The 12,961-nt window shown below is 41.0% G+C and overlaps 1 protein-coding gene across 1 annotated transcript in view; it reads right to left on the bottom strand.

The window, feature by feature from the left end:
• LOC137874137 (sodium/calcium exchanger 2-like) overlaps positions 1-10,618 on the bottom strand; it is a 120,547-nt gene extending 109,929 nt beyond the window's left edge. The window contains exon 1 of the mRNA XM_068712739.1: positions 10,576-10,618. The gene's annotated coding sequence lies outside the window, so the exon portion shown is untranslated. The remainder of the gene's footprint in view (positions 1-10,575) is intronic.
• Positions 10,619-12,961: the final 2,343 nt, after the last annotated feature.

The following is a 12,961-nucleotide window of genomic DNA, read 5'->3' as shown; positions in this document are numbered from 1 at the left end:
GCCATAGTCTGGCAACCTGTTCAGGGTCTACTCCTTTCAGCTGGTATCGGCTCCAGTGACATCTTGCATAAGCACACATGACAGCCTCATGAAGCTTATTTTTTTTACCACGGAGCCAAGAACCGTGAAGAACAGCTGTGTTATCTTGTGATATATCCTTTAAAATGCCTCCACCGCTGACTGCTGGCCTGATGAGGCGTGAGCTCTCTGACTCTGTTGTTGAGTCAAAAATCATCTTTTCATCAGAACAAGTAGCGTACAAAACTCTTACAGTCTTACAAAACCTTTTCTCCTAACTGCACTTATTCTTCTTCATTCATCCCGTCTACACATGGATGGACAGAAACATGTGTAGCTGCTTTTTCAGGCATCATTTCTTCATCTGACTGTGTAAGGCCACTGCAAACAATGGATTCTCCATTTTAGGACAAAGAAATATAAAAATAAATACTTTTGCTTAACGCACATCAAAACAGCGAAACTTCCGAACCCAAAAGAACCACTGACCAGGATTCATTCTAAGTTTTACATTATTTAATTCCTCCAGCTACAAAACAGCAAGTGGCACATCGGAGCTTAGTGGCAATAAAAAGGTGACGGTGCATTTCATCAAACACAGTAAACATGTACGGTAAACATGTTTTACTGGCCCCAAACTTACTTATATGAAACTTTAGGACTACTAATGAATGACTAAAGATTTGGATAATTTCACAAAAAGAACCTTGAAAATTTTTTTTTTATCCTTAAACTTTGTTATTGTCAACTATAGTGGTTATTTGAATACAAATACACAATTCAAATGATTAGGAATGTTATAGAAGTTCAACAGGTCATAATTCTCTCTCTAATATCTATATTATATTATTAATATCAACTTTCTCGTCACAAACTAAATTTGACAAGATTACATATGAACACATCACGATAACTTCCCCCAATACAAATTTTTACTGTTTGGAGCTTGAACACACCATAATGTACCTCAATGGAACCTCCATACATTAGCTGTTAGCTCCGTTACAAGCAGGACTGTGCCAAAATAACCTCAAGTGTTACAGGAATGGTTCCGCTTTTAACATCTGTACTGATGTGCAAATGCAAAAAGATGAAAATGACTGCAGATAGGGGGAAAAAAGAGACACTGATGATGATACGAGGAGGAAGAGGAGAAAGAGGGAAACCTGGATACACTGTTTTTACTGTGAGAGGACAAGACGCCCTCCTCTCTGTCTTTCTTTCCCTTCGTCTCTCTCAGCAAAATTGACTGTGTGTGTGTGTGTGTGTGTGTGTGTGTGTGTGTGTGTGTGTGTGTGTGTGTGTGAGAGACTGAGAGCCATCCATCTCGCGCCCCCAGTCGCCTTCTATAATTACAACGGGCTGCCTTCCTTCCATGCCAGCTAACACTTCCCTCATTACTCTGAGTAACAGTGTGTGTGTGTGTGTGTGTGTGTGTGTGTGTGTGTGTGTGTGTGTGTGCTTATCAAATAACCAAGCACCCCTACCTCCGCACCTTGGTAATCTTGCTCTACATCAGCTGTCAAATTTTCTGAGCTGAAACAAGACACACACACACACACACACACACACACACACACACACACACACACACACACACACACACACACACACACACACACATACAGTAATCATGTAATTCAATGTTTAGTTGAGACCAGGAAGATTAATTTAATCTATAAAGGGTTGCAACTTACAATTATTTTCATTATTGTATAAACAGCCTGTTATGTTTGTGTTATTAGTATTAGTTATAAGTTCATTCAGATGGGTTGTTTTATTCAACCGACAGTCCAAAGTCTGAAGATCTACAATTTGCAATCATGTATTTCAAAGGAAAGCATCACATTCTCACCTTTGAGAAGACAGAACCTGATGTCAGAAAATGACTCAAAATAGTTGCAGATTGATTTTCTGTCAATCAATGGATAGATTAATTGATTGAATTGTTTCACCACTAAACCAATTCCAGACCTTCTGTATATTAACAAACGCATAGCTGCAAGATTTAAAATGGTAACATTTACAGGAGAGCAAATTTGAGCGTAGCCATGTTTTCAGGTGAATGTAAAAAGGTGCTATATGTAATATTTATTCAATCCCAAAACATATTTCCCATACATGAGGTTGAAACTGAGGCGCAAAGTGGGACTGGAATAAAGTAACTTGTTGTTTTTTTTGCCATAGAGCAATGCATCTGTGCAGTAAAGCAACACTACAGCTATCTCTTTAAGACTTTAACACAGTGACTACGTAAATGTACATGCACACTAACATTTCACTATTGTTCTGTATATGACTGAATTATTAACGGGTCACGTAAACGGTATGCTCTAAATTAGGTCTCATTCCGAATGTAGCATTTCCTGATATTATTCAGAATTTAGGAGCATTCTTTGGACATTCAGAATATGCATTTCGTATAAATGGTTTTTACTGCATTTTGCGCCACCCTGCCTCTTGCCTGTTTTAGGCCAGGTCTGTGCATTGTACACAAACCAGCAAAGAAAAGCCCAAATTTCTGGATGGAAGGATGAGCACGCCTACTTTTAAACATTATTAAGGATATCAACAGGTTCTTGGATATGTGTAAATATCGCAACTCCGACGTTTTCAAGAAGGCGGTTGAGGGAATGAAAGCGGGAGGCGGTGTTCGCACGGTCAAACAGTCCACCACCGGTTACGTTAATGGGAGTATCTCTGCATGTAAATATTAGTGGAACATTTATTTTCATCAGTCATGTAAACAGCTTAGTATATTGTCTTAAAACTCTGAACCCCAAAACCCGCTGGCGCGTTGAAAAGCTGGCGAAGCTTTTCTTCAAACCTTCGCCAGAACTACACTGTTTATCGTAGTCAGAAGCTGTAACAACCGTCATTATCGTCAGATTTTCATCTTTCTGACGGTCCATGAACATATCATGTATGATGAACACTTTTGTCAGAAAAAGCAACCAAAACAAAGCCTGAAGTGGTGATATCTCATCATAAACATTTTATTCTACATATATTGTCCCAAATAAGCCGTTTGAATTGACTAGGTCCTGGAGAAAACATTAAATTCTGTGCTCCTCAGCACAGCTGGGAACCCACGATTGACTCGGCTGAGACCAACAGTCACGTGAAGACAACTTTGTGAAACTTTGACTGAACTGCAGGCTGCTCAACACAGAGCGGAAAGGAGAAGACAGCAGAGGCTGAAAGTACAGGTTGTAAAAATGTGAATAGCTCAATATTTAGACCACGTGGAGCCTCCTTTTTTTCCCCAACACTGGTAACTCTTGTCGACAAAAATGTTGGATATATAGATTCCAGTGTTTTCAAATTTTCGTAAAATAAATTATCAAAGAAATTCCACTGATTTATGGTATTGTAAATGTGTTATAATGCACAAAAGACATTTTTGAATTGTATCTACTTCTAGCCATGAGTGTGCTTTTTCCATAGAGGTGCAGAACAAATACATGAGGGATGGTGAATGAGATCCCGTGAATCTTAGACAATGGCTCGCTCTCAAAGCCTCATGGGAGGTTGTATTTGTTGAACGTCAAAATCACAAGGTGCTCCAGTTTTGTATTCCGGTAATACTCATTTAGATTTGAATATGGATATCTTTGTCGGAAAGATCACTGCAGTTTAGTTATTTGTGTGAAGGGACAAAGATATTACATTACATTGCAGACACTTTTATCAAAATCAACTTACAATTCAGTATCTATCTATACACCTTAGGCACAGCTACAGGAGCAATTTTTGGGGTTAAGAGTCTTGTCAAGGACACATTGACATGAGACTAGTGGAGTCGGGGATCGAACCTCTGACCCTCTGATTGAAAGACAGCCCTGCTCTCCACTTAGCCATGGTCACCCCTATAGGGATGGACCCAGAATGAGTGAAAAGGGGTTTTTGGTGTGGGCACACATATCTGCACTGAAGAGAGGAATCTGCAGCTTGGAGGGATTCAAAGATATAAAGAGGAGAGAGGGAGTAAGAAGAGAAATAGCTGCAGGAGAGAGAGAGAGAGAGAGAGAGAGAGAGAGAGAGAGAGAGAGAGAGAGAGAGAGAGAGAGAGAGAGAGAGAGAGAGAGAGAGAGAGAGAGAGAGAGAGAGAGAGAGAGAGAGAAGGAGGTGGAAAGGAGTGGTGGGGGAGTGAGAGACAAATCAAACAAGGGGCAATAAAGACAGGTGAGAGAAAATCATCTGATTAATAAGTAAGAGGAGATTAGATGAAGAGAGGGAGGGAAGAAGGAGAAATAATCAGAAGAGGAGGAGGAGAGTTGGACAGCGGGACTGTGGGAAATAAAATGCAACAACAAAAAAGGGACAAAAAGCAAGAGGAGGAACCGTTTAAAAAGAAACTATTGGCAGGGAAAACAATCAACCCACTAGTGGTGAGAGGAATATAGACGAGACGAGGCAAATGAGAATTTATAAAGGAAGGAGACAAAGAGTTTTTACTGACGGATCAGCTCCTTGTTTTTGTTTTTTATCAATATGCTGCTTTAAATTCCCCTGCAGTCTCACAGTGCAGGAGAGCAGCCTCTCCACACAATTACATTAGTATCAGATTCTGTCTGACCGCCTTCACAAATTTCATTCAAATGTGTATCGTGTTCAGATAACTGGATATAACCTGATTACATTTACACCTGATATTAATATGTGTTCTGTTACTACCACTACTACGGGCCAATTCCAGACCAGTTGATGGAAACAGGCCTAATTCAAATCTCTTGTTTGCCACATTTCAAGACTCTGCTTACAAGTCAGTATTTTGTCTGTATGTAAATAATCTGAGCACACCGGTGCACAGCAAAGTTTCAAAACCAAATTTGGGGGAATCCACAACTCTGTCAGCAAGTGAGCGTTAAATTTGTGGTTTGAATCATTTTTGATGTTTATGAGCTCCTGAGTGACAAAGAAGTTGTAATATCGTTTGACCATCGTGGATAATCAGTGTCTGTGTGGTCCAACTGCTTCTGATTTGTTTCGATCAACCGGTCACGAAGTGACAGAAATGGCGTTCTTGCAAAGGTGACGCTCCAGGCACCAATGCGTGTTACTACAAACTTCCACCCTCCATCCAAAACATATTGTTTCACTCTCAGGGACTCTTTTGGGGGGCAGGGATATATGACCGTCCAAAGCATGGGGCAACCTCCGGTTCTGAAAAGTGAAGCCAATGTGGAAGTGCCTCAAACCTGCATTCTCTCTACTGACCAGCAGGGGGCGACTCCTCTGGTTGTAAAAAGAAGTCTGGTTGTATAGAAGTCTATGAGAAAATGACTCTACTTCTCCCTTGATTTATTACCTCAGTAAACATTGTAAACATGAGTTTATGGTTTCAATCTCTAGTTTCAAGTTTTCTTCAAGACAGAATGATGTTCATTTGGTAAATTATGATCCAGTTTTGAGTCAAATAGACCATAAAGCAGAGTATGCTTTAGGGCGGGGCTACCTTGTGATTGACATGTGGCTACCAGAGACAAATACGGTGTCTCTACCACGGTGTCACTCTTCTACAGTCCAAATATGGTCACTTCCGTTCACTACTCGCAAAAAAAAAACAGAACAGGAGGAAGTGGAAGACGGAGTGATGTAGGTTCATGACAAAGTTCCAGAAGAAAAGGAGGATGCAGCAGCAAATGAACACAAAGAGATCATTACAGAAAGTGTGTGTGTGTGTGTGTGTGTGTGTGTGTGTGTGTGTGTGTGTCTGTGTGTGTGTGTGTGTGTGTGTGTGTGTGTGTAAGTGTAAGAGAGAGAATTCTTAGAGAGGTTACAAGGCTAAGTGGTGATAAAGACAAACATTTCGTTCCATCTCTGCTCCTTCCTGACCTTATTAGGATGTGTTAAGTGTATGTGTGTGTGTGTGTGTGTGTGTGTGTGTGTGTGTGTGTGTGTGTGTGTGTGTGTGTGTGTGTGTGTGTGTGTGTGTGTGTGTGTGTGTGTGTGTGCGTGGGTGTGTGTGGGCAAGAGGGAAGAATCGATTGAGAAAAAATGTGTCATGTGTAAACGAACACACATGAAGACACTTCAGTTTGGTCAACGTTAATTATATCCTCGTTATGGATCACCTTGTCTCCACACACACACACACACACACACACACACACACACACACACACACACACACACAGCTCTTCAACAGCCCTTTGGTCTCTCTCCACCCAACCACTACTGTATCCAGACAGAAGCCATTAGAGACAGGAAAGTAACCTTTTGCGGACGCCAGATGACTCACGCGGCGCGCACCAGGCGTCTGCGCGGCACTAACCATGCACACGCTGATGTCGGCCCGATGTACGTACATGCAGCTTAAAATAAGATAGGAAGTCGATCAAGCTGCAAGAGTTGATGAGCTTGTGCAAATATTCTCTCACGAGGCAATGAAGCGCTCAGAGATGATCACACAGTCAAGTGAGTCACTGGCTTTAAACTTTAACGATCAAACAAAGTAATCATCTACTGTATGTGTGCTGACATTTCTTATAGATTTGTATAGATTTACCCTAATTTGATTTGAACAGTTTGACTGCATTGTTTGGGTCTGGGTTAAGGTTAGGGTACGCCATTATTATTTGATTTTAGTTATCTTATTGTCAACTTACTACTTTAGTATGCTCTGACTATGGATGCTAATCAGTTGTTGAGCTAATATTGCCATAAATAAACAACCAATGTTCTACCTGAAGTGACTTGTGACAAGAATCTTTTTAGTGTGTTTTTCCACAATACTAATTACGTATTTCTTAACATACCACATTTATATTATTATTTTTTTACTTTTTAATTTTGTATTCAACTTCTCTGTAAAAATACTTGGTCCAGTTGAAGACCTTGTTGGTCCGTGAACAGATTCACTCGATAGTGAATAACTTTTTATGGGTCTATTTCTTTACATAAACCCGTCTTAAAAGAAGGGTGACGCATGCTGTATGCCGTATTGGATACCAAGAAGGCAGGAATCCAATACCAAGAGCTGTGACTAATATGTCGGAAGGCCGAAGCAAGCTGTATCGATTTGACGTCTTTTTCACACATAGGAGGGATGTTGGATGTTTCTAATGGAGAAATATTGATTAATGCGTCAATTACTTTCAACTGGTCACGCAAAAGTTCCGCTGTGCATCGGTCTGTGTTGTTCAGTGAGCGAGACAGATTGGATTGTTGGACATAAGCATTCAGGTTGAGAGGAAACAGTGTAAAAGTGTCCCTCCCCCCCCTCCCCCAGCTGACAAACATCTACTGTAGAAAGCACATCTGGATCAGACACGACAATTCGTTAAAATAACTGAAAACCTAAGTGGGAAGCAGCAATGAAAAACGACGGTGGATCAGAATTACTGGCGATCAACTGATCACATAATCTTGTCACGTTTTTGAGTATATCTGCATAACTGTAGTTGTTACAGACATGAACGGATTCATGCTTTATTTCTCCTTTAAGTTTGCTCAAGGCCTTGACATGCCGAGTGCGTTTTTTTCTTCTTTTTTTTGTGTGATTAATTAAGTCTATATATTTTTTCAAACTCTTGTATTTGTCAGGAGTTTTCTCACATAGAGCGTAAATATTACGGCGCAAAAAAGCTATGTCATTTTTTGTCAGAACAAGGTTGATTTGTCTGAACTTTCGCACCCTGTAAAAAGGCATCAACCAATAACGTGCAAAACAGACATATTCAAAAGGTACACTAGTGGATGAAAACAGGGAGGCTCCTCCCAAACCAAGACACCAAACTCAATTACTCCTTTCAACCTTGACAAAGGCAGCGCAGACCAGATCCACTCCTTACGGTTGTACCTTTCACAATAAAAGGGATTACTTTCAAATGAAGACAATTATTGTCCCTTTGCTAGGCACCAACCCTCGAGCGCAGACTGTAGCATTGGCAAGCTCTGAAAAAATATCTTCAAATGCTCTAAAGACTCTCAATTGTTTCAGATGTTCTTCATTTTTCAGGCTGTTTCTGTTGATTTTGAGCTTGTTACTCTCAAACTTCAACTAACATCTTAGTTACCCGGAGAGGTTGGTAGGATACAGAAGTTTCTAAGATATAAAAAAAATCTTTAAAATTCCAAAATGATCAGCACAGATTGAGCACGGAGGAAGTTGGGCTCAGTAATATTGGCTCTCTTTTTTCTTCTCAGTACTTTTTTAATTTCCTTATTTGGCACAAGATTCACACCGGCTGGTACAGAAAATATGAGCGCGGTGTGAGAAGTTTACAGATGTTACTTTGCAGAATTTCTGGGCATCAAGCTTTTGCAAAATAGTTTTAAAATGAGAATGCAGACTTGCTAAGTTACCTTGTTTTTAACTAAAATATATGCTTGAAGGTTGAATGCGAACACATCGAGTGAAATGAAGAACAGAGGAAGTGTTGTAAAGCGACGAGCAGAAAAGAAGAAGCAGAAAAAGCGGAGCGACAAAAACAAGGACAGAGAAAAAGAATAAGTTTGAGACAAAGGCAACAAAGGTAGAAGGAAATAGCCTGTTTGTCATTGGCAACAAGTCCCTGCTCTCTCGTTACTGCTGCTACATTACATGAAGCCCTGAAGGAAGACACACACACAGACACACACACACACACACACACACACACACACACACACACACACACACACACACAGACACACACACACACACACACACACACATCTGCTCGTTGAGTACTCTGACGGAGAGGCCTTCAACAACACACTCGCATCTATTCTCAAAACACTCCAACGCACTTGCCCACAAACACGATGTATGTGAAACTGCAGTCTTAAGCCATGTTTCCACAGAGAAGTTCCTGGTAACTTTATTCCCCGTCCACTACTTTTCAAGGAACTACAAAGCTTCATTCAGCCCATTGTTGTGTGTGTTTCCATTGCCGTCTAAAGACCTGGAGACTGACGAGGGCTGCTGGTGGTCGCAAGGTAAACACAATGCTGGTATTTCGGTGTACAGTTTCATCTTAAAAACACGCTGAGATAAAACCTAACCTTTGTTTTGTCTCACTGCAACGACATTTACTGCTGCACACGCTGATGCACGTTGTCATGAATGAAATGCAGAGGGGGGAAATGAAACTAAGAGCACCTGTCTCCCTAAGGTCCCCGGAAACATAATGTAGACCCTGGTCCCTGAGGTCAAAACACAATGAGTTCCTAAAAAGGTTCCTAGTCCCTGAAGAAAGTCCCTGGGGTCGGAAAGGGTGCTATAGAAATACACGGTCTCTGGCACACAAATGAAGGTTACGATATTGTAACCCTAGTTCAATAAGCACAGGCAGAGCCCTCTACTGGACTCTGTTGGTAAAACTCCAGTCCTATCACAAGCATGCGTTTGCCTACTGACAATTTGCATAAGCATCTCTGGCCTTTCAGGAAGTGCCTACATAAATACTTGTGGCCCCCCAAAGCATACAGTACGACACACCCAACTGCTACTAGGGATGGTTATCATTAGGAATTAATCGCTACTTGTACTCTTATTGATGTTGCTTAAACGGTTCAGTTCCTTATCGATACTCTTAGCGGTTCTTTTTGATTATATTGTGAGAAAAAATGACAATTAATTAAGAAAATAATCAACATTGCGTTATTATTCCTGTATGTAAAAAATTGGTATTCCTAAACAGCAATACAATAAGTTCCAAACATTTTGAATTAATTCACAGCTAAATAATTAGCTAAGTGATTAGCTTTTCATTTATGAGCCTATTATTATGATCAAACTCAGCATGGCATTGCTAACGCTACCAGCAGTGGATGAGGATGGATGGCTGGTTGACAAACAGTAGAAAACTGAGCATTTCTGCACATTCATGTTCTGCTTGTTGGTCAGATGTTTGATAAACTGCTGGTGTTTCCTCTCTTACTTATGGGTTTCGGGGGGGGGGGGGGGGGGGGGGAAATCCCTAGCTGCTACGCTAACCTAAACCCTCTTCAGTGAGCGATGCAGGCACTGCAGGGCCCGCCTTGGTAAAGGGCTCTGTCTGTACCTATAGAACGTGGGTTACATTGTCGTGACCTTTGTTTTTACTCACACAGGCTCCGCTCTCTACTGGGACTGTATGTATACTGTGGGGTCCCCCACATATTTGAGTACGCCGGATGCGCTTATGCAACAATTATAAATGGAACTACCCACAAAGGTCACAGGGAGCACACACAGCAGTCCTTGGTTTCCTGGCAGTGGATAACAGCAGTGAGATGCTTAGTATTCAGAGACAGAGGAAGGAAACCAGAGGAGAGAGCAAGCTGGGCTTCAGTAACAAAGCAGCCTCTTCGTGGCTCCCTCACTGAGACTCGTTAAGTGTGTGTGTGTGTGTGTGTGTGTGTGTGTGTGTGTGTGTGTTTGGCTGGATCGCTCTCCATGAAACATTTGTTCATGCATAAACCAACTGCTCATTACAACTTTGGGCACAGTAGGTTGTGCTTCCTTGTGTGTGTGTGTGTGTGTGTGTGTGTGTGTGTGTGTGTGTGTGTGTGTGTGTGTGTGTGTGGTGTGTGTGTGTGATTGCCACCATTTATTCCCACACAAATGCACAAAGGTGGTTTACTTACCCAAACCAAACTCATGGGGGTCGTGGGGGGGTTCAGCTGCCCTGAAACAGTTTAAAGAAATCCTATTAGTGGATATCCTAAAAAAACATTTCACAAGCATAAACATGAACAAAGCAGAGAGTGCGAGTCATACGCACACTTTTACACACACACCCTCAGAGATTGGGCCACCGCAGTTCAGTGTCCTTACAATACCAAAGCAATTTCTCTTCATCCTCCATGTCCTGAGACTATCAACCAAAACTAAACAGTTTCGGATCTATAAAGAACCTGATTGACTGAAGAGGGTTTATTTCTACTGCTACTATAGATAATCATTAAGGGATAGCTCTGTGTTTTGAAGCGGGGCTGTATGAGGACTTATACACAGGCACAGGGATCAGTGTATTACCGACAAAAGAAACAGACAGGAGTCCCCAAAAACTATGTGCTGCTGTGGATTGGGGGGCAGCACAAAACATGTTTTATACATCTAAAAAAATCAATATCAATATATGCATATATTGATATTGATTTTTTTTTAGATGTTTCGCCGGTTTACCTTGCCGTGAGAGAGCTATGAAGTAAATGTTAGGACAGAGAGCATCCAGCCTTAGAAAGCATGGGAATTTGAAGGTCTCAGCGGGGGGGGGGCTGACGAGGTGACCGCTTGCCAAGGCTGTCCCCCGTCCGTCTGACTAACTACCTCTCTAAATTGTCTGTCTGGCTTTAATCTTTCCGAGACGTGCTTGAGATAGCGATGAGGGCCTATGTCTTCACAGAACAAAGCTGAGTAGAATGGATTATTGATCGGCACGCACAAATGAAAGACAAAAAAAAGACAATGTCTGTACGTGTGAGAGAGAGAGGGAGAGATTTGAGGGTGGTGACGGAGAAAGAGAAAGGAGTGATGGGTCAGAAAGAAACTCCCGAAGCTGAAGCTACTGGCTGACGAATGAAAGAAAGCTCCATTATGAGAAAGCGAGATGAGTCTGTTCCCACAAAATATATGTCAAGCTCTTAAAGACGCGTTCAAGTCTGTACTCTGTTGCCGTGTCACAGATTTGTTTAGAAGGCAGCTGCAGCCTTCAGCTTCCCAACATTTTGCTGGTGGCTGGATGATGACTGAGGAGCGATAAGAAACATTATTACCTCCATGTAACAACTAGTGACCAAGACACTTAACCAGCAGTATATGGCAGGCATATCAAGATCAATTGGCCCCAATCCATAGACTGAATACAAGAAGTGGACGTAGTCGAAGTTACGTCATTCATTGGTTTGTGGACTGCCGTTTTGAAGCCTCAAGTTTTGCATTTTGACCTTCGCCATCTTGTTTTTAGGCAACTCGTTTAACAGAAATCACCATATTTGGACTGCTGAGGAGTGCCATAGCTCCGCCCTAAAGCATTCTCTGCTTTATGGTGTGTATTTGACTCTAAATGGATCATAATTTACTAAATGAACATCAATTTGTATTGAAGAAGACTTGAAACTAGAGATTGAGACCATAAACTCATGTTTACTCGGCAACTGCACTGCAACTCTCACATAAATCAAGACTGAAGACTTTTCGATATTCTGCTTTTTATTTGATAATTTCCTACACTGCACCGTAGCTTTTATTCTTGTATTTTATACCGGTCTTATTCTATTTTAGCTAGTTTGTATTTTCAATTCTCTTTGCTCTTTAATTACTGTTTTTAACTGTATTTAAATGTCCTTTTAAAATTTGTTTTCTTATGCACTTTGTCCTCCATGCACTTGATGTTTTAAGTAGAGCGCTTTGAATTGCCTTGTTGCTTAAATGTGCAATATAAATTAACTTGCCTTGCGTGTAAAATCAAATGACTTTGTCTTAATTTAAAATGACATGTAAGCGAAAGGACGTCGAGGCGTCCTGATGTAAAAGAAAGAAGGCATTCGAGAACGCGGTGATGCAAAGCAAATGTAATTTATCGTTCAAATATTAGAACCCCTCTGAGTTTATTATTAATCTGACAACAGAGGGTGTGAATGATCATCAGCTCTTTAGAGACTATATTCAGTCTCATTAGGAGAATTAACTGGTGATGCAGCGCAAAGCAAAAAATATTTTTTCATGTGGTTGTCTAATATAATAAAACGCTTGTTTAGAAAAGTAGTTGCAGCCATGGGACTATGTTTGAGATGTCCAGTTATAATGACCACCAGCCAGCCAATCAGAGGCTGGTCATTATGTGGAGAATCTATGGCGAGAGAGAGTAGACAAACATGACAAAGCAAACAAAGAGATTAATTGGGGGAATCAGCTGCTATACATCCATCGTGAAATTAGAGCCACGAGAAGGTTTATTTTCATTGGTAGGTGAGAAGCCGAAATAAACAAATGTAGACCCTTTAACTGCTGATGTCATCACAAATATGC

The sequence above is a fragment of the Cebidichthys violaceus genome, unplaced genomic scaffold (assembly GCF_023349555.1).
Source record: "Cebidichthys violaceus isolate CVI_PGR_0920_01 unplaced genomic scaffold, fCebVio1.0.p SCAF_1, whole genome shotgun sequence".
In the NCBI taxonomy this organism is placed as follows: domain Eukaryota; kingdom Metazoa; phylum Chordata; class Actinopteri; order Perciformes; family Stichaeidae; genus Cebidichthys; species Cebidichthys violaceus.
The sequence above is the reverse complement of the archived record's forward strand: the minus strand, read 5'-3'. Positions and strand labels throughout refer to the sequence as shown.